This window comes from Lactuca serriola, chromosome 1 (assembly GCF_051521515.1).
Source record: "Lactuca serriola cultivar US96UC23 chromosome 1, Lser_US96UC23_V15, whole genome shotgun sequence".
In the NCBI taxonomy this organism is placed as follows: Eukaryota; Viridiplantae; Streptophyta; class Magnoliopsida; order Asterales; family Asteraceae; genus Lactuca; species Lactuca serriola.
Genome location: NC_136408.1, coordinates 207,017,466 through 207,039,105, shown reverse-complemented (window position 1 = coordinate 207,039,105; position 21,640 = coordinate 207,017,466). Strand labels below are relative to the sequence as shown.

Genomic DNA, 21,640 nt, shown 5'->3' with positions numbered 1-21,640 from the left:
TCCGTTCCAAAAAATACGAAAACCATCAGCCATGAACCGGAGGGCACCCGAGCATAGAAATAGCAAGAAAGAAAGGAAAAAAAAGCACGTAAAACCTAGAAACAAACGCAAACGGACAACGAAAAAGGGGGGTGCAACACGAGGACTTCCCAGGGGGTCACCCATCCTAGTACTACTCTCGCCCAAGCACGCTTAACTGCGGAGTTCTGATGGGATCCGGTGCATTAGTGCTGGTATGATCGCGCCCGAAATACTATCCATGTTTATTGTTTTTATGTGTTAGAAGACGCCTTTGTTTTGGTACGCGGGGCGTGGGACCCACGTGACGGATCGGCTCCGTTCCAAAAATACGAAAACCATCAGCCATGAACCGGAGGGCACCCGAGCATAGAAATAGCAAGAAAGAAAGGAAAAAAAAGCACGTAAAACCTAGAAACAAACGCAAACGGACAACGAAAAAGGGGGGTGCAACACGAGGACTTCCCAGGGGGTCACCCATCCTAGTACTACTCTCGCCCAAGCACGCTTAACTGCGGAGTTCTGATGGGATCCGGTGCATTAGTGCTGGTATGATCGCGCCCGAAATACTATCCATGTTTATTGTTTTTATGTGTTAGAAGACGCCTTTGTTTTGGTACGCGGGGCGTGGGACCCACGTGACGGATCGGCTCGTTCCAAAAATACGAAAACCATCAGCCATGAACCGGAGGGCACCCGAGCATAGAAATAGCAAGAAAGAAAGGAAAAAAAAGCACGTAAAACCTAGAAACAAACGGAAACGGACAACGAAAAAGGGGGGTGCAACACGAGGACTTCCCAGGGGGTCAACCATCCTAGTACTACTCTCGCCCAAGCACGCTTAACTGCGGAGTTCTGATGGGATCCGGTGCATTAGTGCTGGTATGATCGCGCCCGAAATACTATCCATGTTTATTGTTTTTATGTGTTAGAAGACGCCTTTGTTTTGGTACGCGGGGCGTGGGACCCACGTGACGGATCGGCTCCGTTCCAAAAATACGAAAACCATCAGCCATGAACCGGAGGGCACCCGAGCATAGAAATAGCAAGAAAGAAAGGAAAAAAAAGCACGTAAAACCTAGAAACAAACGCAAACGGACAACGAAAAAGGGGGGTGCAACACGAGGACTTCCCAGGGGGTCACCCATCCTAGTACTACTCTCGCCCAAGCACGCTTAACTGCGGAGTTCTGATGGGATCCGGTGCATTAGTGCTGGTATGATCGCGCCCGAAATACTATCCATGTTTATTGTTTTTATGTGTTAGAAGACGCCTTTGTTTTGGTACGCGGGGCGTGGGACCCACGTGACGGATCGGCTCCGTTCCAAAAATACGAAAACCATCTGCCATGAACCGGAGGGCACCCGAGCATAGAAATAGCAAGAAAGAAAGGAAAAAAAAGCACGTAAAACCTAGAAACAAACGCAAACGGACAACGAAAAAGGGGGGTGCAACACGAGGACTTCCCAGGGGGTCACCCATCCTAGTACTACTCTCGCCCAAGCACGCTTAACTGCGGAGTTCTGATGGGATCCGGTGCATTAGTGCTGGTATGATCGCGCCCGAAATACTATCCATGTTTATTGTTTTTATGTGTTAGAAGACGCCTTTGTTTTGGTACGCGGGGCGTGGGACCCACGTGACGGATCGGCTCCGTTCCAAAAATACGAAAACCATCAGCCATGAACCGGAGGGCACCCGAGCATAGAAATAGCAAGAAAGAAAGGAAAAAAAAGCACGTAAAACCTAGAAACAAACGCAAACGGACAACGAAAAAGGGGGGTGCAACACGAGGACTTCCCAGGGGGTCACCCATCCTAGTACTACTCTCGCCCAAGCACGCTTAACTGCGGAGTTCTGATGGGATCCGGTGCATTAGTGCTGGTATGATCGCGCCCGAAATACTATCCATGTTTATTGTTTTTATGTGTTAGAAGACGCCTTTGTTTTGGTACGCGGGGCGTGGGACCCACGTGACGGATCGGCTCCGTTCCAAAAATACGAAAACCATCAGCCATGAACCGGAGGGCACCCGAGCATAGAAATAGCAAGAAAGAAAGGAAAAAAAAGCACGTAAAACCTAGAAACAAACGCAAACGGACAACGAAAAAGGGGGGTGCAACACGAGGACTTCCCAGGGGGTCACCCATCCTAGTACTACTCTCGCCCAAGCACGCTTAACTGCGGAGTTCTGATGGGATCCGGTGCATTAGTGCTGGTATGATCGCGCCCGAAATACTATCCATGTTTATTGTTTTTATGTGTTAGAAGACGCCTTTGTTTTGGTACGCGGGGCGTGGGACCCACGTGACGGATCGGCTCCGTTCCAAAAATACGAAAACCATCAGCCATGAACCGGAGGGCACCCGAGCATAGAAATAGCAAGAAAGAAAGGAAAAAAAAGCACGTAAAACCTAGAAACAAACGCAAACGGACAACGAAAAAGGGGGGTGCAACACGAGGACTTCCCAGGGGGTCACCCATCCTAGTACTACTCTCGCCCAAGCACGCTTAACTGCGGAGTTCTGATGGGATCCGGTGCATTAGTGCTGGTATGATCGCGCCCGAAATACTATCCATGTTTATTGTTTTTATGTGTTAGAAGACGCCTTTGTTTTGGTACGCGGGGCGTGGGACCCACGTGACGGATCGGCTCCGTTCCAAAAATACGAAAACCATCAGCCATGAACCGGAGGGCACCCGAGCATAGAAATAGCAAGAAAGAAAGGAAAAAAAAGCACGTAAAACCTAGAAACAAACGCAAACGGACAACGAAAAAGGGGGGTGCAACACGAGGACTTCCCAGGGGGTCACCCATCCTAGTACTACTCTCGCCCAAGCACGCTTAACTGCGGAGTTCTGATGGGATCCGGTGCATTAGTGCTGGTATGATCGCGCCCGAAATACTATCCATGTTTATTGTTTTTATGTGTTAGAAGACGCCTTTGTTTTGGTACGCGGGGCGTGGGACCCACGTGACGGATCGGCTCCGTTCCAAAAATACGAAAACCATCAGCCATGAACCGGAGGGCACCCGAGCATAGAAATAGCAAGAAAGAAAGGAAAAAAAAGCACGTAAAACCTAGAAACAAACGCAAACGGACAACGAAAAAGGGGGGTGCAACACGAGGACTTCCCAGGGGGTCACCCATCCTAGTACTACTCTCGCCCAAGCACGCTTAACTGCGGAGTTCTGATGGGATCCGGTGCATTAGTGCTGGTATGATCGCGCCCGAAATACTATCCATGTTTATTGTTTTTATGTGTTAGAAGACGCCTTTGTTTTGGTACGCGGGGCGTGGGACCCACGTGACGGATCAGCTCCGTTCCAAAAATACGAAAACCATCAGCCATGAACCGGAGGGCACCCGAGCATAGAAATAGCAAGAAAGAAAGGAAAAAAAAGCACGTAAAACCTAGAAACAAACGCAAACGGACAACGAAAAAGGGGGGTGCAACACGAGGACTTCCCAGGGGGTCACCCATCCTAGTACTACTCTCGCCCAAGCACGCTTAACTGCGGAGTTCTGATGGGATCCGGTGCATTAGTGCTGGTATGATCGCGCCCGAAATACTATCCATGTTTATTGTTTTTATGTGTTTGAAGACGCCTTTGTTTTGGTACGCGGGGCGTGGGACCCACGTGACGGATCGACTCCGTTCCAAAAATACGAAAACCATCAGCCATGAACCGGAGGGCACCCGAGCATAGAAATAGCAAGAAAGAAAGGAAAAAAAAGCACGTAAAACCTAGAAACAAACGCAAACGGACAACGAAAAAGGGGGGTGCAACACGAGGACTTCCCAGGGGGTCACCCATCCTAGTACTACTCTCGCCCAAGCACGCTTAACTGCGGAGTTCTGATGGGATCCGGTGCATTAGTGCTGGTATGATCGCGCCCGAAATACTATCCATGTTTATTGTTTTTATGTGTTAGAAGACGCCTTTGTTTTGGTACGCGGGGCGTGGGACCCACGTGACGGATCGGCTCCGTTCCAAAAATACGAAAACCATCAGCCATGAACCGGAGGGCACCCGAGCATAGAAATAGCAAGAAAGAAAGGAAAAAAAAGCACGTAAAACCTAGAAACAAACGCAAACGGACAACGAAAAAGGGGGGTGCAACACGAGGACTTCCCAGGGGGTCACCCATCCTAGTACTACTCTCGCCCAAGCACGCTTAACTGCGGAGTTCTGATGGGATCCGGTGCATTAGTGCTGGTATGATCGCGCCCGAAATACTATCCATGTTTATTGTTTTTATGTGTTAGAAGACGCCTTTGTTTTGGTACGCGGGGCGTGGGACCCACGTGACGGATCGGCTCCGTTCCAAAAATACGAAAACCATCAGCCATGAACCGGAGGGCACCCGAGCATAGAAATAGCAAGAAAGAAAGGAAAAAAAAGCACGTAAAACCTAGAAACAAACGCAAACGGACAACGAAAAAGGGGGGTGCAACACGAGGACTTCCCAGGGGGTCACCCATCCTAGTACTACTCTCGCCCAAGCACGCTTAACTGCGGAGTTCTGATGGGATCCGGTGCATTAGTGCTGGTATGATCGCGCCCGAAATACTATCCATGTTTATTGTTTTTATGTGTTAGAAGACGCCTTTGTTTTGGTACGCGGGGCGTGGGACCCACGTGACGGATCGGCTCCGTTCCAAAAATACGAAAACCATCAGCCATGAACCGGAGGGCACCCGAGCATAGAAATAGCAAGAAAGAAAGGAAAAAAAAGCACGTAAAACCTAGAAACAAACGCAAACGGACAACGAAAAAGGGGGGTGCAACACGAGGACTTCCCAGGGGGTCACCCATCCTAGTACTACTCTCGCCCAAGCACGCTTAACTGCGGAGTTCTGATGGGATCCGGTGCATTAGTGCTGGTATGATCGCGCCCGAAATACTATCCATGTTTATTGTTTTTATGTGTTAGAAGACGCCTTTGTTTTGGTACGCGGGGCGTGGGACCCACGTGACGGATCGGCTCCGTTCCAAAAATACGAAAACCATCAGCCATGAACCGGAGGGCACCCGAGCATAGAAATAGCAAGAAAGAAAGGAAAAAAAAGCACGTAAAACCTAGAAACAAACGCAAACGGACAACGAAAAAGGGGGGTGCAACACGAGGACTTCCCAGGGGGTCACCCATCCTAGTACTACTCTCGCCCAAGCACGCTTAACTGCGGAGTTCTGATGGGATCCGGTGCATTAGTGCTGGTATGATCGCGCCCGAAATACTATCCATGTTTATTGTTTTTATGTGTTAGAAGACGCCTTTGTTTTGGTACGCGGGGCGTGGGACCCACGTGACGGATCGGCTCCGTTCCAAAAATACGAAAACCATCAGCCATGAACCGGAGGGCACCCGAGCATAGAAATAGCAAGAAAGAAAGGAAAAAAAAGCACGTAAAACCTAGAAACAAACGCAAACGGACAACGAAAAAGGGGGGTGCAACACGAGGACTTCCCAGGGGGTCACCCATCCTAGTACTACTCTCGCCCAAGCACGCTTAACTGCGGAGTTCTGATGGGATCCGGTGCATTAGTGCTGGTATGATCGCGCCCGAAATACTATCCATGTTTATTGTTTTTATGTGTTAGAAGACGCCTTTGTTTTGGTACGCGGGGCGTGGGACCCACGTGACGGATCGGCTCCGTTCCAAAAATACGAAAACCATCAGCCATGAACCGGAGGGCACCCGAGCATAGAAATAGCAAGAAAGAAAGGAAAAAAAAGCACGTAAAACCTAGAAACAAACGCAAACGGACAACGAAAAAGGGGGGTGCAACACGAGGACTTCCCAGGGGGTCACCCATCCTAGTACTACTCTCGCCCAAGCACGCTTAACTGCGGAGTTCTGATGGGATCCGGTGCATTAGTGCTGGTATGATCGCGCCCGAAATACTATCCATGTTTATTGTTTTTATGTGTTAGAAGACGCCTTTGTTTTGGTACGCGGGGCGTGGGACCCACGTGACGGATCGGCTCCGTTCCAAAAATACGAAAACCATCAGCCATGAACCGGAGGGCACCCGAGCATAGAAATAGCAAGAAAGAAAGGAAAAAAAAGCACGTAAAACCTAGAAACAAACGCAAACGGACAACGAAAAAGGGGGGTGCAACACGAGGACTTCCCAGGGGGTCACCCATCCTAGTACTACTCTCGCCCAAGCACGCTTAACTGCGGAGTTCTGATGGGATCCGGTGCATTAGTGCTGGTATGATCGCGCCCGAAATACTATCCATGTTTATTGTTTTTATGTGTTAGAAGACGCCTTTGTTTTGGTACGCGGGGCGTGGGACCCACGTGACGGATCGGCTCCGTTCCAAAAATACGAAAACCATCAGCCATGAACCGGAGGGCACCCGAGCATAGAAATAGCAAGAAAGAAAGGAAAAAAAAGCACGTAAAACCTAGAAACAAACGCAAACGGACAACGAAAAAGGGGGGTGCAACACGAGGACTTCCCAGGGGGTCACCCATCCTAGTACTACTCTCGCCCAAGCACGCTTAACTGCGGAGTTCTGATGGGATCCGGTGCATTAGTGCTGGTATGATCGCGCCCGAAATACTATCCATGTTTATTGTTTTTATGTGTTAGAAGACGCCTTTGTTTTGGTACGCGGGGCGTGGGACCCACGTGACGGATCGGCTCCGTTCCAAAAATACGAAAACCATCAGCCATGAACCGGAGGGCACCCGAGCATAGAAATAGCAAGAAAGAAAGGAAAAAAAAGCACGTAAAACCTAGAAACAAACGCAAACGGACAACGAAAAAGGGGGGTGCAACACGAGGACTTCCCAGGGGGTCACCCATCCTAGTACTACTCTCGCCCAAGCACGCTTAACTGCGGAGTTCTGATGGGATCCGGTGCATTAGTGCTGGTATGATCGCGCCCGAAATACTATCCATGTTTATTGTTTTTATGTGTTAGAAGACGCCTTTGTTTTGGTACGCGGGGCGTGGGACCCACGTGACGGATCGGCTCCGTTCCAAAAATACGAAAACCATCAGCCATGAACCGGAGGGCACCCGAGCATAGAAATAGCAAGAAAGAAAGGAAAAAAAAAGCACGTAAAACCTAGAAACAAACGCAAACGGACAACGAAAAAGGGGGGTGCAACACGAGGACTTCCCAGGGGGTCACCCATCCTAGTACTACTCTCGCCCAAGCACGCTTAACTGCGGAGTTCTGATGGGATCCGGTGCATTAGTGCTGGTATGATCGCGCCCGAAATACTATCCATGTTTATTGTTTTTATGTGTTAGAAGACGCCTTTGTTTTGGTACGCGGGGCGTGGGACCCACGTGACGGATCGGCTCCGTTCCAAAAATACGAAAACCATCAGCCATGAACCGGAGGGCACCCGAGCATAGAAATAGCAAGAAAGAAAGGAAAAAAAAGCACGTAAAACCTAGAAACAAACGCAAACGGACAACGAAAAAGGGGGGTGCAACACGAGGACTTCCCAGGGGGTCACCCATCCTAGTACTACTCTCGCCCAAGCACGCTTAACTGCGGAGTTCTGATGGGATCCGGTGCATTAGTGCTGGTATGATCGCGCCCGAAATACTATCCATGTTTATTGTTTTTATGTGTTAGAAGACGCCTTTGTTTTGGTACGCGGGGCGTGGGACCCACGTGACGGATCGGCTCCGTTCCAAAAATACGAAAACCATCAGCCATGAACCGGAGGGCACCCGAGCATAGAAATAGCAAGAAAGAAAGGAAAAAAAAGCACGTAAAACCTAGAAACAAACGCAAACGGACAACGAAAAAGGGGGGTGCAACACGAGGACTTCCCAGGGGGTCACCCATCCTAGTACTACTCTCGCCCAAGCACGCTTAACTGCGGAGTTCTGATGGGATCCGGTGCATTAGTGCTGGTATGATCGCGCCCGAAATACTATCCATGTTTATTGTTTTTATGTGTTAGAAGACGCCTTTGTTTTGGTACGCGGGGCGTGGGACCCACGTGACGGATCGGCTCCGTTCCAAAAATACGAAAACCATCAGCCATGAACCGGAGGGCACCCGAGCATAGAAATAGCAAGAAAGAAAGGAAAAAAAAGCACGTAAAACCTAGAAACAAACGCAAACGGACAACGAAAAAGGGGGGTGCAACACGAGGACTTCCCAGGGGGTCACCCATCCTAGTACTACTCTCGCCCAAGCACGCTTAACTGCGGAGTTCTGATGGGATCCGGTGCATTAGTGCTGGTATGATCGCGCCCGAAATACTATCCATGTTTATTGTTTTTATGTGTTAGAAGACGCCTTTGTTTTGGTACGCGGGGCGTGGGACCCACGTGACGGATCGGCTCCGTTCCAAAAATACGAAAACCATCAGCCATGAACCGGAGGGCACCCGAGCATAGAAATAGCAAGAAAGAAAGGAAAAAAAAGCACGTAAAACCTAGAAACAAACGGAAACGGACAACGAAAAAGGGGGGTGCAACACGAGGACTTCCCAGGGGGTCACCCATCCTAGTACTACTCTCGCCCAAGCACGCTTAACTGCGGAGTTCTGATGGGATCCGGTGCATTAGTGCTGGTATGATCGCGCCCGAAATACTATCCATGTTTATTGTTTTTATGTGTTAGAAGACGCCTTTGTTTTGGTACGCGGGGCGTGGGACCCACGTGACGGATCGGCTCCGTTCCAAAAATACGAAAACCATCAGCCATGAACCGGAGGGCACCCGAGCATAGAAATAGCAAGAAAGAAAGGAAAAAAAAGCACGTAAAACCTAGAAACAAACGCAAACGGACAACGAAAAAGGGGGGTGCAACACGAGGACTTCCCAGGGGGTCACCCATCCTAGTACTACTCTCGCCCAAGCACGCTTAACTGCGGAGTTCTGATGGGATCCGGTGCATTAGTGCTGGTATGATCGCGCCCGAAATACTATCCATGTTTATTGTTTTTATGTGTTAGAAGACGCCTTTGTTTTGGTACGCGGGGCGTGGGACCCACGTGACGGATCGGCTCCGTTCCAAAAATACGAAAACCATCAGCCATGAACCGGAGGGCACCCGAGCATAGAAATAGCAAGAAAGAAAGGAAAAAAAAGCACGTAAAACCTAGAAACAAACGCAAACGGACAACGAAAAAGGGGGGTGCAACACGAGGACTTCCCAGGGGGTCACCCATCCTAGTACTACTCTCGCCCAAGCACGCTTAACTGCGGAGTTCTGATGGGATCCGGTGCATTAGTGCTGGTATGATCGCGCCCGAAATACTATCCATGTTTATTGTTTTTATGTGTTAGAAGACGCCTTTGTTTTGGTACGCGGGGCGTGGGACCCACGTGACGGATCGGCTCCGTTCCAAAAATACGAAAACCATCAGCCATGAACCGGAGGGCACCCGAGCATAGAAATAGCAAGAAAGAAAGGAAAAAAAGCACGTAAAACCTAGAAACAAACGCAAACGGACAACGAAAAAGGGGGGTGCAACACGAGGACTTCCCAGGGGGTCACCCATCCTAGTACTACTCTCGCCCAAGCACGCTTAACTGCGGAGTTCTGATGGGATCCGGTGCATTAGTGCTGGTATGATCGCGCCCGAAATACTATCCATGTTTATTGTTTTTATGTGTTAGAAGACGCCTTTGTTTTGGTACGCGGGGCGTGGGACCCACGTGACGGATCGGCTCCGTTCCAAAAATACGAAAACCATCAGCCATGAACCGGAGGGCACCCGAGCATAGAAATAGCAAGAAAGAAAGGAAAAAAAAAGCACGTAAAACCTAGAAACAAACGCAAACGGACAACGAAAAAGGGGGGTGCAACACGAGGACTTCCCAGGGGGTCACCCATCCTAGTACTACTCTCGCCCAAGCACGCTTAACTGCGGAGTTCTGATGGGATCCGGTGCATTAGTGCTGGTATGATCGCGCCCGAAATACTATCCATGTTTATTGTTTTTATGTGTTAGAAGACGCCTTTGTTTTGGTACGCGGGGCGTGGGACCCACGTGACGGATCGGCTCCGTTCCAAAAATACGAAAACCATCAGCCATGAACCGGAGGGCACCCGAGCATAGAAATAGCAAGAAAGAAAGGAAAAAAAAGCACGTAAAACCTAGAAACAAACGGAAACGGACAACGAAAAAGGGGGGTGCAACACGAGGACTTCCCAGGGGGTCACCCATCCTAGTACTACTCTCGCCCAAGCACGCTTAACTGCGGAGTTCTGATGGGATCCGGTGCATTAGTGCTGGTATGATCGCGCCCGAAATACTATCCATGTTTATTGTTTTTATGTGTTAGAAGACGCCTTTGTTTTGGTACGCGGGGCGTGGGACCCACGTGACGGATCGGCTCCGTTCCAAAAATACGAAAACCATCAGCCATGAACCGGAGGGCACCCGAGCATAGAAATAGCAAGAAAGAAAGGAAAAAAAAGCACGTAAAACCTAGAAACAAACGCAAACGGACAACGAAAAAGGGGGGTGCAACACGAGGACTTCCCAGGGGGTCACCCATCCTAGTACTACTCTCGCCCAAGCACGCTTAACTGCGGAGTTCTGATGGGATCCGGTGCATTAGTGCTGGTATGATCGCGCCCGAAATACTATCCATGTTTATTGTTTTTATGTGTTAGAAGACGCCTTTGTTTTGGTACGCGGGGCGTGGGACCCACGTGACGGATCGGCTCCGTTCCAAAAATACGAAAACCATCAGCCATGAACCGGAGGGCACCCGAGCATAGAAATAGCAAGAAAGAAAGGAAAAAAAAGCACGTAAAACCTAGAAACAAACGCAAACGGACAACGAAAAAGGGGGGTGCAACACGAGGACTTCCCAGGGGGTCACCCATCCTAGTACTACTCTCGCCCAAGCACGCTTAACTGCGGAGTTCTGATGGGATCCGGTGCATTAGTGCTGGTATGATCGCGCCCGAAATACTATCCATGTTTATTGTTTTTATGTGTTAGAAGACGCCTTTGTTTTGGTACGCGGGGCGTGGGACCCACGTGACGGATCGGCTCCGTTCCAAAAATACGAAAACCATCAGCCATGAACCGGAGGGCACCCGAGCATAGAAATAGCAAGAAAGAAAGGAAAAAAAAGCACGTAAAACCTAGAAACAAACGCAAACGGACAACGAAAAAGGGGGGTGCAACACGAGGACTTCCCAGGGGGTCACCCATCCTAGTACTACTCTCGCCCAAGCACGCTTAACTGCGGAGTTCTGATGGGATCCGGTGCATTAGTGCTGGTATGATCGCGCCCGAAATACTATCCATGTTTATTGTTTTTATGTGTTAGAAGACGCCTTTGTTTTGGTACGCGGGGCGTGGGACCCACGTGACGGATCGGCTCCGTTCCAAAAATACGAAAACCATCAGCCATGAACCGGAGGGCACCCGAGCATAGAAATAGCAAGAAAGAAAGGAAAAAAAAGCACGTAAAACCTAGAAACAAACGCAAACGGACAACGAAAAAGGGGGGTGCAACACGAGGACTTCCCAGGGGGTCACCCATCCTAGTACTACTCTCGCCCAAGCACGCTTAACTGCGGAGTTCTGATGGGATCCGGTGCATTAGTGCTGGTATGATCGCGCCCGAAATACTATCCATGTTTATTGTTTTTATGTGTTAGAAGACGCATTTGTTTTGGTACGCGGGGCGTGGGACCCACGTGACGGATCGGCTCCGTTCCAAAAATACGAAAACCATCAGCCATGAACCGGAGGGCACCCGAGCATAGAAATAGCAAGAAAGAAAGGAAAAAAAAAGCACGTAAAACCTAGAAACAAACGCAAACGGACAACGAAAAAGGGGGGTGCAACACGAGGACTTCCCAGGGGGTCACCCATCCTAGTACTACTCTCGCCCAAGCACGCTTAACTGCGGAGTTCTGATGGGATCCGGTGCATTAGTGCTGGTATGATCGCGCCCGAAATACTATCCATGTTTATTGTTTTTATGTGTTAGAAGACGCCTTTGTTTTGGTACGCGGGGCGTGGGACCCACGTGACGGATCGGCTCCGTTCCAAAAATACGAAAACCATCAGCCATGAACCGGAGGGCACCCGAGCATAGAAATAGCAAGAAAGAAAGGAAAAAAAAGCACGTAAAACCTAGAAACAAACGCAAACGGACAACGAAAAAGGGGGGTGCAACACGAGGACTTCCCAGGGGGTCACCCATCCTAGTACTACTCTCGCCCAAGCACGCTTAACTGCGGAGTTCTGATGGGATCCGGTGCATTAGTGCTGGTATGATCGCGCCCGAAATACTATCCATGTTTATTGTTTTTATGTGTTAGAAGACGCCTTTGTTTTGGTACGCGGGGCGTGGGACCCACGTGACGGATCGGCTCCGTTCCAAAAATACGAAAACCATCAGCCATGAACCGGAGGGCACCCGAGCATAGAAATAGCAAGAAAGAAAGAAAAAAAAGCACGTAAAACCTAGAAACAAACGCAAACGGACAACGAAAAAGGGGGGTGCAACACGAGGACTTCCCAGGCATCCTAGTACTACTCTCGCCCAAGCACGCTTAACTGCGGAGTTCTGATGGGATCCGGTGCATTAGTGCTGGTATGATCGCGCCCGAAATACTATCCATGTTTATTGTTTTTATGTGTTAGAAGACGCCTTTGTTTTGGTACGCGGGGCGTGGGACCCACGTGACGGATCGGCTCCGTTCCAAAAATACGAAAACCATCAGCCATGAACCGGAGGGCACCCGAGCATAGAAATAGCAAGAAAGAAAGGAAAAAAAAGCACGTAAAACCTAGAAACAAACGCAAACGGACAACGAAAAAGGGGGGTGCAACACGAGGACTTCCCAGGGGGTCACCCATCCTAGTACTACTCTCGCCCAAGCACGCTTAACTGCGGAGTTCTGATGGGATCCGGTGCATTAGTGCTGGTATGATCGCGCCCGAAATACTATCCATGTTTATTGTTTTTATGTGTTAGAAGACGCCTTTGTTTTGGTACGCGGGGCGTGGGACCCACGTGACGGATCGGCTCCGTTCCAAAAATACGAAAACCATCAGCCATGAACCGGAGGGCACCCGAGCATAGAAATAGCAAGAAAGAAAGGAAAAAAAAGCACGTAAAACCTAGAAACAAACGCAAACGGACAACGAAAAAGGGGGGTGCAACACGAGGACTTCCCAGGGGGTCACCCATCCTAGTACTACTCTCGCCCAAGCACGCTTAACTGCGGAGTTCTGATGGGATCCGGTGCATTAGTGCTGGTATGATCGCGCCCGAAATACTATCCATGTTTATTGTTTTTATGTGTTAGAAGACGCCTTTGTTTTGGTACGCGGGGCGTGGGACCCACGTGACGGATCGGCTCCGTTCCAAAAATACGAAAACCATCAGCCATGAACCGGAGGGCACCCGAGCATAGAAATAGCAAGAAAGAAAGGAAAAAAAAGCACGTAAAACCTAGAAACAAACGCAAACGGACAACGAAAAAGGGGGGTGCAACACGAGGACTTCCCAGGGGGTCACCCATCCTAGTACTACTCTCGCCCAAGCACGCTTAACTGCGGAGTTCTGATGGGATCCGGTGCATTAGTGCTGGTATGATCGCGCCCGAAATACTATCCATGTTTATTGTTTTTATGTGTTAGAAGACGCCTTTGTTTTGGTACGCGGGGCGTGGGACCCACGTGACGGATCGGCTCCGTTCCAAAAATACGAAAACCATCAGCCATGAACCGGAGGGCACCCGAGCATAGAAATAGCAAGAAAGAAAGGAAAAAAAAGCACGTAAAACCTAGAAACAAACGCAAACGGACAACGAAAAAGGGGGGTGCAACACGAGGACTTCCCAGGGGGTCACCCATCCTAGTACTACTCTCGCCCAAGCACGTTTAACTGCGGAGTTCTGATGGGATCCGGTGCATTAGTGCTGGTATGATCGCGCCCGAAATACTATCCATGTTTATTGTTTTTATGTGTTAGAAGACGCCTTTGTTTTGGTACGCGGGGCGTGGGACCCACGTGACGGATCGGCTCCGTTCCAAAAATACGAAAACCATCAGCCATGAACCGGAGGGCACCCGAGCATAGAAATAGCAAGAAAGAAAGGAAAAAAAAAGCACGTAAAACCTAGAAACAAACGCAAACGGACAACGAAAAAGGGGGGTGCAACACGAGGACTTCCCAGGGGGTCACCCATCCTAGTACTACTCTCGCCCAAGCACGCTTAACTGCGGAGTTCTGATGGGATCCGGTACATTAGTGCTGGTATGATCGCGCCCGAAATACTATCCATGTTTATTGTTTTTATGTGTTAGAAGACGCCTTTGTTTTGGTACGCGGGGCGTGGGACCCACGTGACGGATCGGCTCCGTTCCAAAAATACGAAAACCATCAGCCATGAACCGGAGGGCACCCGAGCATAGAAATAGCAAGAAAGAAAGGAAAAAAAAGCACGTAAAACCTAGAAACAAACGCAAACGGACAACGAAAAAGGGGGGTGCAACACGAGGACTTCCCAGGGGGTCACCCATCCTAGTACTACTCTCGCCCAAGCACGCTTAACTGCGGAGTTCTGATGGGATCCGGTGCATTAGTGCTGGTATGATCGCGCCCGAAATACTATCCATGTTTATTGTTTTTATGTGTTAGAAGACGCCTTTGTTTTGGTACGCGGGGCGTGGGACCCACGTGACGGATCGGCTCCGTTCCAAAAATACGAAAACCATCAGCCATGAACCGGAGGGCACCCGAGCATAGAAATAGCAAGAAAGAAAGGAAAAAAAAGCACGTAAAACCTAGAAACAAACGCAAACGGACAACGAAAAAGGGGGGTGCAACACGAGGACTTCCCAGGGGGTCACCCATCCTAGTACTACTCTCGCCCAAGCACGCTTAACTGCGGAGTTCTGATGGGATCCGGTGCATTAGTGCTGGTATGATCGCGCCCGAAATACTATCCATGTTTATTGTTTTTATGTGTTAGAAGACGCCTTTGTTTTGGTACGCGGGGCGTGGGACCCACGTGACGGATCGGCTCCGTTCCAAAAATACGAAAACCATCAGCCATGAACCGGAGGGCACCCGAGCATAGAAATAGCAAGAAAGAAAGGAAAAAAAAGCACGTAAAACCTAGAAACAAACGCAAACGGACAACGAAAAAGGGGGGTGCAACACGAGGACTTCCCAGGGGGTCACCCATCCTAGTACTACTCTCGCCCAAGCACGCTTAACTGCGGAGTTCTGATGGGATCCGGTGCATTAGTGCTGGTATGATCGCGCCCGAAATACTATCCATGTTTATTGTTTTTATGTGTTAGAAGACGCCTTTGTTTTGGTACGCGGGGCGTGGGACCCACGTGACGGATCGGCTCCGTTCCAAAAATACGAAAACCATCAGCCATGAACCGGAGGGCACCCGAGCATAGAAATAGCAAGAAAGAAAGGAAAAAAAAGCACGTAAAACCTAGAAACAAACGCAAACGGACAACGAAAAAGGGGGGTGCAACACGAGGACTTCCCAGGGGGTCACCCATCCTAGTACTACTCTCGCCCAAGCACACTTAACTGCGGAGTTCTGATGGGATCCGGTGCATTAGTGCTGGTATGATCGCGCCCGAAATACTATCCATGTTTATTTTTTTTATGTGTTAGAAGACGCCTTTGTTTTGGTACGCGGGGCGTGGGACCCACGTGACGGATCGGCTCCGTTCCAAAAATACGAAAACCATCAGCCATGAACCGGAGGGCACCCGAGCATAGAAATAGCAAGAAAGAAAGGAAAAAAAAGCACGTAAAACCTAGAAACAAACGCAAACGGACAACGAAAAAGGGGGGTGCAACACGAGGACTTCCCAGGGGGTCACCCATCCTAGTACTACTCTCGCCCAAGCACGCTTAACTGCGGAGTTCTGATGGGATCCGATGCATTAGTGCTGGTATGATCGCGCCCGAAATACTATCCATGTTTATTGTTTTTATGTGTTAGAAGACGCCTTTGTTTTGGTACGCGGGGCGTGGGACCCACGTGACGGATCGGCTCCGTTCCAAAAATACGAAAACCATCAGCCATGAACCGGAGGGCACCCGAGCATAGAAATAGCAAGAAAGAAAGGAAAAAAAAGCACGTAAAACCTAGAAACAAACGCAAACGGACAACGAAAAAGGGGGGTGCAACACGAGGACTTCCCAGGGGGTCACCCATCCTAGTACTACTCTCGCCCAAGCACGCTTAACTGCGGAGTTCTGATGGGATCCGGTGCATTAGTGCTGGTATGATCGCGCCCGAAATACTATCCATGTTTATTGTTTTTATGTGTTAGAAGACGCCTTTGTTTTGGTACGCGGGGCGTGGGACCCACGTGACGGATCGGCTCCGTTCCAAAAATACGAAAACCATCAGCCATGAACCGGAGGGCACCCGAGCATAGAAATAGCAAGAAAGAAAGGAAAAAAAAAGCACGTAAAACCTAGAAACAAACGCAAACGGACAACGAAAAAGGGGGGTGCAACACGAGGACTTCCCAGGGGGTCACCCATCCTAGTACTACTCTCGCCCAAGCACGCTTAACTGCGGAGTTCTGATGGGATCCGGTGCATTAGTGCTGGTATGATCGCGCCCGAAATACTATCCATGTTTATTGTTTTTATGTGTTAGAAGACGCCTTTGTTTTGGTACGCGGGGCGTGGGACCCACGTGACGGATCGGCTCCGTTCCAAAAATACGAAAACCATCAGCCATGAACCGGAGGGCACCCGAGCATAGAAATAGCAAGAAAGAAAGGAAAAAAAAGCACGTAAAACCTAGAAACAAACGCAAACGGACAACGAAAAAGGGGGGTGCAACACGAGGACTTCCCAGGGGGTCAACCATCCTAGTACTACTCTCGCCCAAGCACGCTTAACTGCGGAGTTCTGATGGGATCCGGTGCATTAGTGCTGGTATGATCGCGCCCGAAATACTATCCATGTTTATTGTTTTTATGTGTTAGAAGACGCCTTTGTTTTGGTACGCGGGGCGTGGGACCCACGTGACGGATCGGCTCCGTTCCAAAAATACGAAAACCATCAGCCATGAACCGGAGGGCACCCGAGCATAGAAATAGCAAGAAAGAAAGGAAAAAAAAAAGCACGTAAAACCTAGAAACAAACGCAAACGGACAACGAAAAAGGGGGGTGCAACACGAGGACTTCCCAGGGGGTCACCCATCCTAGTACTACTCTCGCCCAAGCACGCTTAACTGCGGAGTTCTGATGGGATCCGGTGCATTAGTGCTGGTATGATCGCGCCCGAAATACTATCCATGTTTATTGTTTTTATGTGTTAGAAGACGCCTTTGTTTTGGTACGCGGGGCGTGGGACCCACGTGACGGATCGGCTCCGTTCCAAAAATACGAAAACCATCAGCCATGAACCGGAGGGCACCCGAGCATAGAAATAGCAAGAAAGAAAGGAAAAAAAAGCACGTAAAACCTAGAAACAAACGCAAACGGACAACGAAAAAGGGGGGTGCAACACGAGGACTTCCCAGGGGGTCAACCATCCTAGTACTACTCTCGCCCAAGCACGCTTAACTGCGGAGTTCTGATGGGATCCGGTGCATTAGTGCTGGTATGATCGCGCCCGAAATACTATCCATGTTTATTGTTTTTATGTGTTAGAAGACGCCTTTGTTTTGGTACGCGGGGCGTGGGACCCACGTGACGGATCGGCTCCGTTCCAAAAATACGAAAACCATCAGCCATGAACCGGAGGGCACCCGAGCATATAAATAGCAAGAAAGAAAGGAAAAAAAAGCACGTAAAACCTAGAAACAAACGCAAACGGACAACGAAAAAGGGGGGTGCAACACGAGGACTTCCCAGGGGGTCACCCATCCTAGTACTACTCTCGCCCAAGCACGCTTAACTGCGGAGTTCTGATGGGATCCGGTGCATTAGTGCTGGTATGATCGCGCCCGAAATACTATCCATGTTTATTGTTTTTATGTGTTAGAAGACGCCTTTGTTTTGGTACGCGGGGCGTGGGACCCACGTGACGGATCGGCTCCGTTCCAAAAATACGAAAACCATCAGCCATGAACCGGAGGGCACCCGAGCATAGAAATAGCAAGAAAGAAAGGAAAAAAAAGCACGTAAAACCTAGAAACAAACGCAAACGGACAACGAAAAAGGGGGGTGCAACACGAGGACTTCCCAGGGGGTCACCCATCCTAGTACTACTCTCGCCCAAGCACGCTTAACTGCGGAGTTCTGATGGGATCCGGTGCATTAGTGCTGGTATGATCGCGCCCGAAATACTATCCATGTTTATTGTTTTTATGTGTTAGAAGACGCCTTTGTTTTGGTACGCGGGGCGTGGGACCCACGTGACGGATCGGCTCCGTTCCAAAAATACGAAAACCATCAGCCATGAACCGGAGGGCACCCGAGCATAGAAATAGCAAGAAAGAAAGGAAAAAAAAGCACGTAAAACCTACAAAACAAACGCAAACGGACAACGAAAAAGGGGGGTGCAACACGAGGACTTCCCAGGGGGTCACCCATCCTAGTACTACTCTTGCCCAAGCACGCTTAACTGCGGAGTTCTGATGGGATCCGGTGCATTAGTGCTGGTATGATCGCGCCCGAAATACTATCCATGTTTATTGTTTTTATGTGTTAGAAGACGCCTTTGTTTTGGTACGCGGGGCGTGGGACCCACGTGACGGATCGGCTCCGTTCCAAAAATACGAAAACCATCAGCCATGAACCGGAGGGCACCCGAGCATAGAAATAGCAAGAAAGAAAGGAAAAAAAAGCACGTAAAACCTAGAAACAAACGCAAACGGACAACGAAAAAGGGGGGTGCAACACGAGGACTTCCCAGGGGGTCACCCATCCTAGTACTACTCTCGCCCAAGCACGCTTAACTGCGGAGTTCTGATGGGATCCGGTGCATTAGTGCTGGTATGATCGCGCCCGAAATACTATCCATGTTTATTGTTTTTATGTGTTAGAAGACGCCTTTGTTTTGGTACGCGGGGCGTGGGACCCACGTGACGGATCGGCTCCGTTCCAAAAATACGAAAACCATCAGCCATGAACCGGAGGGCACCCGAGCATAGAAATAGCAAGAAAGAAAGGAAAAAAAAGCACGTAAAACCTAGAAACAAACGCAAACGGACAACGAAAAAGGGGGTGCAACACGAGGACTTCCCAGGGGGTCACCCATCCTAGTACTACTCTCGCCCAAGCACGCTTAACTGCGGAGTTCTGATGGGATCCGGTGCATTAGTGCTGGTATGATCGCACCCGAAATACTATCCATGTTTATTGTTTTTATGTGTTAGAAGACGCCTTTGTTTTGGTACGCGGGGCGTGGGACCCACGTGACGGATCGGCTCCGTTCCAAAAATACGAAAACCATCAGCCATGAACCGGAGGGCACCCGAGCATAGAAATAGCAAGAAAGAAAGGAAAAAAAAGCACGTAAAACCTAGAAACAAACGCAAACGGACAACGAAAAAGGGGGGTGCAACACGAGGACTTCCCAGGGGGTCAACCATCCTAGTACTACTCTCGCCCAAGCACGCTTAACTGCGGAGTTCTGATGGGATCCGGTGCATTAGTGCTGGTATGATCGCGCCCGAAATACTATCCATGTTTATTGTTTTTATGTGTTAGAAGACGCCTTTGTTTTGGTACGCGGGGCGTGGGACCCACGTGACGGATCGGCTCCGTTCCAAAAATACGAAAACCATCAGCCATGAACCGGAGGGCACCCGAGCATAGAAATAGCAAGAAAGAAAGGAAAAAAAAAGCACGTAAAACCTAGAAACAAACGCAAACGGACAACGAAAAAGGGGGGTGCAACACGAGGACTTCCCAGGGGGTCACCCATCCTAGTACTACTCTCGCCCAAGCACGCTTAACTGCGGAGTTCTGATGGGATCCGGTGCATTAGTGCTGGTATGATCGCGCCCGAAATACTATCCATGTTTATTGTTTTTATGTGTTAGAAGACGCCTTTGTTTTGGTACGCGGGGCGTGGGACCCACGTGACGGATCGGCTCCGTTCCAAAAATACGAAAACCATCAGCCATGAACCGGAGGGCACCCGAGCATAGAAATAGCAAGAAAGAAAGGAAAAAAAAGCACGTAAAACCTAGAAACAAACGCAAACGGACAACGAAAAAGGGGGGTGCAACACGAGGACTTCCCAGGGGGTCAACCATCCTAGTACTACTCTCGCCCAAGCACGCTTAACTGCGGAGTTCTGATGGGATCCGGTGCATTAGTGCTGGTATGATCGCGCCCGAAATACTATCCATGTTTATTGTTTTTATGTGTTAGAAGACGCCTTTGTTTTGGTACGCGGGGCGTGGGACCCACGTGACGGATCGGCTCCGTTCCAAAAATACGAAAACCATCAGCCATGAACCGGAGGGCACCCGAGCATATAAATAGCAAGAAAGAAAGGAAAAAAAAGCACGTAAAACCTAGAAACAAACGCAAACGGACAACGAAAAAGGGGGGTGCAACACGAGGACTTCCCAGGGGGTCACCCATCCTAGTACTACTCTCGCCCAAGCACGCTTAACTGCGGAGTTCTGATGGGATCCGGTGCATTAGTGCTGGTATGATCGCGCCCGAAATACTATCCATGTTTATTGTTTTTATGTGTTAGAAGACGCCTTTGTTTTGGTACGCGGGGCGTGGGACCCACGTGACGGATCGGCTCCGTTCCAAAAATACGAAAACCATCAGCCATGAACCGGAGGGCACCCGAGCATAGAAATAGCAAGAAAGAAAGGAAAAAAAAGCACGTAAAACCTAGAAACAAACGCAAACGGACAACGAAAAAGGGGGGTGCAACACGAGGACTTCCCAGGGGGTCACCCATCCTAGTACTACTCTCGCCCAAGCACGCTTAACTGCGGAGTTCTGATGGGATCCGGTGCATTAGTGCTGGTATGATCGCGCCCGAAATACTATCCATGTTTATTGTTTTTATGTGTTAGAAGACGCCTTTGTTTTGGTACGCGGGGCGTGGGACCCACGTGACGGATCGGCTCCGTTCCAAAAATACGAAAACCATCAGCCATGAACCGGAGGGCACCCGAGCATAGAAATAGCAAGAAAGAAAGGAAAAAAAAGCACGTAAAACCTACAAAACAAACGCAAACGGACAACGAAAAAGGGGGGTGCAACACGAGGACTTCCCAGGGGGTCACCCATCCTAGTACTACTTTTGCCCAAGCACGCTTAACTGCGGAGTTCTGATGGGATCCGGTGCATTAGTGCTGGTATGATCGCGCCCGAAATACTATCCATGTTTATTGTTTTTATGTGTTAGAAGACGCCTTTGTTTTGGTACGCGGGGCGTGGGACCCACGTGACGGATCGGCTCCGTTCCAAAAATACGAAAACCATCAGCCATGAACCGGAGGGCACCCGAGCATAGAAATAGCAAGAAAGAAAGGAAAAAAAAGCACGTAAAACCTAGAAACAAACGCAAACGGACAACGAAAAAGGGGGGTGCAACACGAGGACTTCCCAGGGGGTCACCCATCCTAGTACTACTCTCGCCCAAGCACGCTTAACTGCGGAGTTCTGATGGGATCCGGTGCATTAGTGCTGGTATGATCGCGCCCGAAATACTATCCATGTTTA

At 49.6% G+C, this 21,640-nt stretch overlaps 64 non-coding genes and 1 pseudogene across 64 annotated transcripts; all 65 read right to left on the bottom strand.

The window, feature by feature from the left end:
* Window positions 1-128: 128 nt before the first annotated feature.
* Window positions 129-247, bottom strand: LOC145084216 (5S ribosomal RNA). Its single transcript, XR_013698664.1, has one exon. It is a non-coding gene; the product is annotated as a 5S ribosomal RNA (ribosomal RNA).
* A 215-nt stretch (window positions 248-462) lies between these two features.
* Window positions 463-581, bottom strand: LOC145084214 (5S ribosomal RNA). Its single transcript, XR_013698662.1, has one exon. It is a non-coding gene; the product is annotated as a 5S ribosomal RNA (ribosomal RNA).
* Window positions 582-795: 214 nt separating this feature from the next.
* On the bottom strand, window positions 796-914 carry LOC145085007 (5S ribosomal RNA). The gene has a single exon (XR_013699425.1). It is a non-coding gene; the product is annotated as a 5S ribosomal RNA (ribosomal RNA).
* Window positions 915-1,129: 215 nt separating this feature from the next.
* Window positions 1,130-1,248, bottom strand: LOC145084212 (5S ribosomal RNA). The gene has a single exon (XR_013698661.1). It is a non-coding gene; the product is annotated as a 5S ribosomal RNA (ribosomal RNA).
* A 215-nt stretch (window positions 1,249-1,463) lies between these two features.
* LOC145084211 (5S ribosomal RNA) lies at window positions 1,464-1,582 on the bottom strand. The gene has a single exon (XR_013698660.1). It is a non-coding gene; the product is annotated as a 5S ribosomal RNA (ribosomal RNA).
* Window positions 1,583-1,797: 215 nt separating this feature from the next.
* LOC145084210 (5S ribosomal RNA) lies at window positions 1,798-1,916 on the bottom strand. Its single transcript, XR_013698659.1, has one exon. It is a non-coding gene; the product is annotated as a 5S ribosomal RNA (ribosomal RNA).
* A 215-nt stretch (window positions 1,917-2,131) lies between these two features.
* On the bottom strand, window positions 2,132-2,250 carry LOC145084209 (5S ribosomal RNA). Its single transcript, XR_013698658.1, has one exon. It is a non-coding gene; the product is annotated as a 5S ribosomal RNA (ribosomal RNA).
* Window positions 2,251-2,465: 215 nt separating this feature from the next.
* Window positions 2,466-2,584, bottom strand: LOC145084208 (5S ribosomal RNA). The gene has a single exon (XR_013698657.1). It is a non-coding gene; the product is annotated as a 5S ribosomal RNA (ribosomal RNA).
* A 215-nt stretch (window positions 2,585-2,799) lies between these two features.
* LOC145084207 (5S ribosomal RNA) lies at window positions 2,800-2,918 on the bottom strand. Its single transcript, XR_013698656.1, has one exon. It is a non-coding gene; the product is annotated as a 5S ribosomal RNA (ribosomal RNA).
* A 215-nt stretch (window positions 2,919-3,133) lies between these two features.
* On the bottom strand, window positions 3,134-3,252 carry LOC145084206 (5S ribosomal RNA). The gene has a single exon (XR_013698655.1). It is a non-coding gene; the product is annotated as a 5S ribosomal RNA (ribosomal RNA).
* A 215-nt stretch (window positions 3,253-3,467) lies between these two features.
* On the bottom strand, window positions 3,468-3,586 carry LOC145084205 (5S ribosomal RNA). Its single transcript, XR_013698654.1, has one exon. It is a non-coding gene; the product is annotated as a 5S ribosomal RNA (ribosomal RNA).
* A 215-nt stretch (window positions 3,587-3,801) lies between these two features.
* Window positions 3,802-3,920, bottom strand: LOC145084204 (5S ribosomal RNA). Its single transcript, XR_013698653.1, has one exon. It is a non-coding gene; the product is annotated as a 5S ribosomal RNA (ribosomal RNA).
* A 215-nt stretch (window positions 3,921-4,135) lies between these two features.
* Window positions 4,136-4,254, bottom strand: LOC145084202 (5S ribosomal RNA). Its single transcript, XR_013698651.1, has one exon. It is a non-coding gene; the product is annotated as a 5S ribosomal RNA (ribosomal RNA).
* Window positions 4,255-4,469: 215 nt separating this feature from the next.
* On the bottom strand, window positions 4,470-4,588 carry LOC145084201 (5S ribosomal RNA). Its single transcript, XR_013698650.1, has one exon. It is a non-coding gene; the product is annotated as a 5S ribosomal RNA (ribosomal RNA).
* A 215-nt stretch (window positions 4,589-4,803) lies between these two features.
* On the bottom strand, window positions 4,804-4,922 carry LOC145084200 (5S ribosomal RNA). The gene has a single exon (XR_013698649.1). It is a non-coding gene; the product is annotated as a 5S ribosomal RNA (ribosomal RNA).
* Window positions 4,923-5,137: 215 nt separating this feature from the next.
* Window positions 5,138-5,256, bottom strand: LOC145084199 (5S ribosomal RNA). Its single transcript, XR_013698648.1, has one exon. It is a non-coding gene; the product is annotated as a 5S ribosomal RNA (ribosomal RNA).
* A 215-nt stretch (window positions 5,257-5,471) lies between these two features.
* Window positions 5,472-5,590, bottom strand: LOC145084198 (5S ribosomal RNA). Its single transcript, XR_013698647.1, has one exon. It is a non-coding gene; the product is annotated as a 5S ribosomal RNA (ribosomal RNA).
* A 215-nt stretch (window positions 5,591-5,805) lies between these two features.
* LOC145084196 (5S ribosomal RNA) lies at window positions 5,806-5,924 on the bottom strand. Its single transcript, XR_013698646.1, has one exon. It is a non-coding gene; the product is annotated as a 5S ribosomal RNA (ribosomal RNA).
* A 215-nt stretch (window positions 5,925-6,139) lies between these two features.
* On the bottom strand, window positions 6,140-6,258 carry LOC145084195 (5S ribosomal RNA). Its single transcript, XR_013698645.1, has one exon. It is a non-coding gene; the product is annotated as a 5S ribosomal RNA (ribosomal RNA).
* A 215-nt stretch (window positions 6,259-6,473) lies between these two features.
* Window positions 6,474-6,592, bottom strand: LOC145084194 (5S ribosomal RNA). Its single transcript, XR_013698644.1, has one exon. It is a non-coding gene; the product is annotated as a 5S ribosomal RNA (ribosomal RNA).
* A 215-nt stretch (window positions 6,593-6,807) lies between these two features.
* On the bottom strand, window positions 6,808-6,926 carry LOC145084193 (5S ribosomal RNA). The gene has a single exon (XR_013698643.1). It is a non-coding gene; the product is annotated as a 5S ribosomal RNA (ribosomal RNA).
* A 216-nt stretch (window positions 6,927-7,142) lies between these two features.
* LOC145084192 (5S ribosomal RNA) lies at window positions 7,143-7,261 on the bottom strand. Its single transcript, XR_013698642.1, has one exon. It is a non-coding gene; the product is annotated as a 5S ribosomal RNA (ribosomal RNA).
* A 215-nt stretch (window positions 7,262-7,476) lies between these two features.
* On the bottom strand, window positions 7,477-7,595 carry LOC145084190 (5S ribosomal RNA). The gene has a single exon (XR_013698640.1). It is a non-coding gene; the product is annotated as a 5S ribosomal RNA (ribosomal RNA).
* A 215-nt stretch (window positions 7,596-7,810) lies between these two features.
* Window positions 7,811-7,929, bottom strand: LOC145084189 (5S ribosomal RNA). Its single transcript, XR_013698639.1, has one exon. It is a non-coding gene; the product is annotated as a 5S ribosomal RNA (ribosomal RNA).
* A 215-nt stretch (window positions 7,930-8,144) lies between these two features.
* Window positions 8,145-8,263, bottom strand: LOC145084188 (5S ribosomal RNA). The gene has a single exon (XR_013698638.1). It is a non-coding gene; the product is annotated as a 5S ribosomal RNA (ribosomal RNA).
* A 215-nt stretch (window positions 8,264-8,478) lies between these two features.
* Window positions 8,479-8,597, bottom strand: LOC145084187 (5S ribosomal RNA). The gene has a single exon (XR_013698637.1). It is a non-coding gene; the product is annotated as a 5S ribosomal RNA (ribosomal RNA).
* Window positions 8,598-8,812: 215 nt separating this feature from the next.
* On the bottom strand, window positions 8,813-8,931 carry LOC145084186 (5S ribosomal RNA). Its single transcript, XR_013698636.1, has one exon. It is a non-coding gene; the product is annotated as a 5S ribosomal RNA (ribosomal RNA).
* Window positions 8,932-9,146: 215 nt separating this feature from the next.
* LOC145084185 (5S ribosomal RNA) lies at window positions 9,147-9,265 on the bottom strand. The gene has a single exon (XR_013698635.1). It is a non-coding gene; the product is annotated as a 5S ribosomal RNA (ribosomal RNA).
* Window positions 9,266-9,479: 214 nt separating this feature from the next.
* Window positions 9,480-9,598, bottom strand: LOC145084184 (5S ribosomal RNA). The gene has a single exon (XR_013698634.1). It is a non-coding gene; the product is annotated as a 5S ribosomal RNA (ribosomal RNA).
* A 216-nt stretch (window positions 9,599-9,814) lies between these two features.
* On the bottom strand, window positions 9,815-9,933 carry LOC145084183 (5S ribosomal RNA). Its single transcript, XR_013698633.1, has one exon. It is a non-coding gene; the product is annotated as a 5S ribosomal RNA (ribosomal RNA).
* A 215-nt stretch (window positions 9,934-10,148) lies between these two features.
* Window positions 10,149-10,267, bottom strand: LOC145084182 (5S ribosomal RNA). The gene has a single exon (XR_013698632.1). It is a non-coding gene; the product is annotated as a 5S ribosomal RNA (ribosomal RNA).
* A 215-nt stretch (window positions 10,268-10,482) lies between these two features.
* LOC145084180 (5S ribosomal RNA) lies at window positions 10,483-10,601 on the bottom strand. Its single transcript, XR_013698631.1, has one exon. It is a non-coding gene; the product is annotated as a 5S ribosomal RNA (ribosomal RNA).
* Window positions 10,602-10,816: 215 nt separating this feature from the next.
* LOC145084178 (5S ribosomal RNA) lies at window positions 10,817-10,935 on the bottom strand. Its single transcript, XR_013698629.1, has one exon. It is a non-coding gene; the product is annotated as a 5S ribosomal RNA (ribosomal RNA).
* Window positions 10,936-11,150: 215 nt separating this feature from the next.
* Window positions 11,151-11,269, bottom strand: LOC145084177 (5S ribosomal RNA). Its single transcript, XR_013698628.1, has one exon. It is a non-coding gene; the product is annotated as a 5S ribosomal RNA (ribosomal RNA).
* Window positions 11,270-11,484: 215 nt separating this feature from the next.
* LOC145084176 (5S ribosomal RNA) lies at window positions 11,485-11,603 on the bottom strand. The gene has a single exon (XR_013698627.1). It is a non-coding gene; the product is annotated as a 5S ribosomal RNA (ribosomal RNA).
* Window positions 11,604-11,819: 216 nt separating this feature from the next.
* Window positions 11,820-11,938, bottom strand: LOC145084175 (5S ribosomal RNA). The gene has a single exon (XR_013698626.1). It is a non-coding gene; the product is annotated as a 5S ribosomal RNA (ribosomal RNA).
* A 215-nt stretch (window positions 11,939-12,153) lies between these two features.
* LOC145084174 (5S ribosomal RNA) lies at window positions 12,154-12,272 on the bottom strand. Its single transcript, XR_013698625.1, has one exon. It is a non-coding gene; the product is annotated as a 5S ribosomal RNA (ribosomal RNA).
* Window positions 12,273-12,486: 214 nt separating this feature from the next.
* On the bottom strand, window positions 12,487-12,597 carry LOC145078865 (5S ribosomal RNA; annotated as a pseudogene).
* Window positions 12,598-12,812: 215 nt separating this feature from the next.
* Window positions 12,813-12,931, bottom strand: LOC145084173 (5S ribosomal RNA). Its single transcript, XR_013698624.1, has one exon. It is a non-coding gene; the product is annotated as a 5S ribosomal RNA (ribosomal RNA).
* A 215-nt stretch (window positions 12,932-13,146) lies between these two features.
* On the bottom strand, window positions 13,147-13,265 carry LOC145084172 (5S ribosomal RNA). Its single transcript, XR_013698623.1, has one exon. It is a non-coding gene; the product is annotated as a 5S ribosomal RNA (ribosomal RNA).
* A 215-nt stretch (window positions 13,266-13,480) lies between these two features.
* LOC145084171 (5S ribosomal RNA) lies at window positions 13,481-13,599 on the bottom strand. The gene has a single exon (XR_013698622.1). It is a non-coding gene; the product is annotated as a 5S ribosomal RNA (ribosomal RNA).
* Window positions 13,600-13,814: 215 nt separating this feature from the next.
* Window positions 13,815-13,933, bottom strand: LOC145084764 (5S ribosomal RNA). Its single transcript, XR_013699195.1, has one exon. It is a non-coding gene; the product is annotated as a 5S ribosomal RNA (ribosomal RNA).
* Window positions 13,934-14,149: 216 nt separating this feature from the next.
* On the bottom strand, window positions 14,150-14,268 carry LOC145084845 (5S ribosomal RNA). The gene has a single exon (XR_013699272.1). It is a non-coding gene; the product is annotated as a 5S ribosomal RNA (ribosomal RNA).
* Window positions 14,269-14,483: 215 nt separating this feature from the next.
* LOC145084170 (5S ribosomal RNA) lies at window positions 14,484-14,602 on the bottom strand. The gene has a single exon (XR_013698621.1). It is a non-coding gene; the product is annotated as a 5S ribosomal RNA (ribosomal RNA).
* A 215-nt stretch (window positions 14,603-14,817) lies between these two features.
* LOC145084169 (5S ribosomal RNA) lies at window positions 14,818-14,936 on the bottom strand. Its single transcript, XR_013698620.1, has one exon. It is a non-coding gene; the product is annotated as a 5S ribosomal RNA (ribosomal RNA).
* Window positions 14,937-15,151: 215 nt separating this feature from the next.
* On the bottom strand, window positions 15,152-15,270 carry LOC145084167 (5S ribosomal RNA). Its single transcript, XR_013698618.1, has one exon. It is a non-coding gene; the product is annotated as a 5S ribosomal RNA (ribosomal RNA).
* Window positions 15,271-15,485: 215 nt separating this feature from the next.
* LOC145084746 (5S ribosomal RNA) lies at window positions 15,486-15,604 on the bottom strand. The gene has a single exon (XR_013699177.1). It is a non-coding gene; the product is annotated as a 5S ribosomal RNA (ribosomal RNA).
* A 215-nt stretch (window positions 15,605-15,819) lies between these two features.
* LOC145085041 (5S ribosomal RNA) lies at window positions 15,820-15,938 on the bottom strand. The gene has a single exon (XR_013699457.1). It is a non-coding gene; the product is annotated as a 5S ribosomal RNA (ribosomal RNA).
* A 215-nt stretch (window positions 15,939-16,153) lies between these two features.
* LOC145084166 (5S ribosomal RNA) lies at window positions 16,154-16,272 on the bottom strand. Its single transcript, XR_013698617.1, has one exon. It is a non-coding gene; the product is annotated as a 5S ribosomal RNA (ribosomal RNA).
* Window positions 16,273-16,488: 216 nt separating this feature from the next.
* On the bottom strand, window positions 16,489-16,607 carry LOC145084164 (5S ribosomal RNA). The gene has a single exon (XR_013698616.1). It is a non-coding gene; the product is annotated as a 5S ribosomal RNA (ribosomal RNA).
* A 215-nt stretch (window positions 16,608-16,822) lies between these two features.
* LOC145085006 (5S ribosomal RNA) lies at window positions 16,823-16,941 on the bottom strand. The gene has a single exon (XR_013699424.1). It is a non-coding gene; the product is annotated as a 5S ribosomal RNA (ribosomal RNA).
* Window positions 16,942-17,158: 217 nt separating this feature from the next.
* LOC145084163 (5S ribosomal RNA) lies at window positions 17,159-17,277 on the bottom strand. Its single transcript, XR_013698615.1, has one exon. It is a non-coding gene; the product is annotated as a 5S ribosomal RNA (ribosomal RNA).
* A 215-nt stretch (window positions 17,278-17,492) lies between these two features.
* LOC145085005 (5S ribosomal RNA) lies at window positions 17,493-17,611 on the bottom strand. The gene has a single exon (XR_013699423.1). It is a non-coding gene; the product is annotated as a 5S ribosomal RNA (ribosomal RNA).
* A 215-nt stretch (window positions 17,612-17,826) lies between these two features.
* Window positions 17,827-17,945, bottom strand: LOC145084162 (5S ribosomal RNA). The gene has a single exon (XR_013698614.1). It is a non-coding gene; the product is annotated as a 5S ribosomal RNA (ribosomal RNA).
* A 215-nt stretch (window positions 17,946-18,160) lies between these two features.
* Window positions 18,161-18,279, bottom strand: LOC145084161 (5S ribosomal RNA). The gene has a single exon (XR_013698613.1). It is a non-coding gene; the product is annotated as a 5S ribosomal RNA (ribosomal RNA).
* A 216-nt stretch (window positions 18,280-18,495) lies between these two features.
* On the bottom strand, window positions 18,496-18,614 carry LOC145085080 (5S ribosomal RNA). Its single transcript, XR_013699495.1, has one exon. It is a non-coding gene; the product is annotated as a 5S ribosomal RNA (ribosomal RNA).
* A 215-nt stretch (window positions 18,615-18,829) lies between these two features.
* LOC145084160 (5S ribosomal RNA) lies at window positions 18,830-18,948 on the bottom strand. The gene has a single exon (XR_013698612.1). It is a non-coding gene; the product is annotated as a 5S ribosomal RNA (ribosomal RNA).
* A 214-nt stretch (window positions 18,949-19,162) lies between these two features.
* LOC145081073 (5S ribosomal RNA) lies at window positions 19,163-19,281 on the bottom strand. The gene has a single exon (XR_013695641.1). It is a non-coding gene; the product is annotated as a 5S ribosomal RNA (ribosomal RNA).
* A 215-nt stretch (window positions 19,282-19,496) lies between these two features.
* Window positions 19,497-19,615, bottom strand: LOC145085004 (5S ribosomal RNA). Its single transcript, XR_013699422.1, has one exon. It is a non-coding gene; the product is annotated as a 5S ribosomal RNA (ribosomal RNA).
* Window positions 19,616-19,831: 216 nt separating this feature from the next.
* On the bottom strand, window positions 19,832-19,950 carry LOC145084159 (5S ribosomal RNA). The gene has a single exon (XR_013698611.1). It is a non-coding gene; the product is annotated as a 5S ribosomal RNA (ribosomal RNA).
* Window positions 19,951-20,165: 215 nt separating this feature from the next.
* On the bottom strand, window positions 20,166-20,284 carry LOC145085001 (5S ribosomal RNA). Its single transcript, XR_013699419.1, has one exon. It is a non-coding gene; the product is annotated as a 5S ribosomal RNA (ribosomal RNA).
* A 215-nt stretch (window positions 20,285-20,499) lies between these two features.
* Window positions 20,500-20,618, bottom strand: LOC145084158 (5S ribosomal RNA). The gene has a single exon (XR_013698610.1). It is a non-coding gene; the product is annotated as a 5S ribosomal RNA (ribosomal RNA).
* Window positions 20,619-20,833: 215 nt separating this feature from the next.
* On the bottom strand, window positions 20,834-20,952 carry LOC145084157 (5S ribosomal RNA). The gene has a single exon (XR_013698609.1). It is a non-coding gene; the product is annotated as a 5S ribosomal RNA (ribosomal RNA).
* A 216-nt stretch (window positions 20,953-21,168) lies between these two features.
* On the bottom strand, window positions 21,169-21,287 carry LOC145085598 (5S ribosomal RNA). Its single transcript, XR_013699992.1, has one exon. It is a non-coding gene; the product is annotated as a 5S ribosomal RNA (ribosomal RNA).
* A 215-nt stretch (window positions 21,288-21,502) lies between these two features.
* On the bottom strand, window positions 21,503-21,621 carry LOC145084155 (5S ribosomal RNA). Its single transcript, XR_013698607.1, has one exon. It is a non-coding gene; the product is annotated as a 5S ribosomal RNA (ribosomal RNA).
* Between the last annotated feature and the right edge of the window lie 19 nt (window positions 21,622-21,640).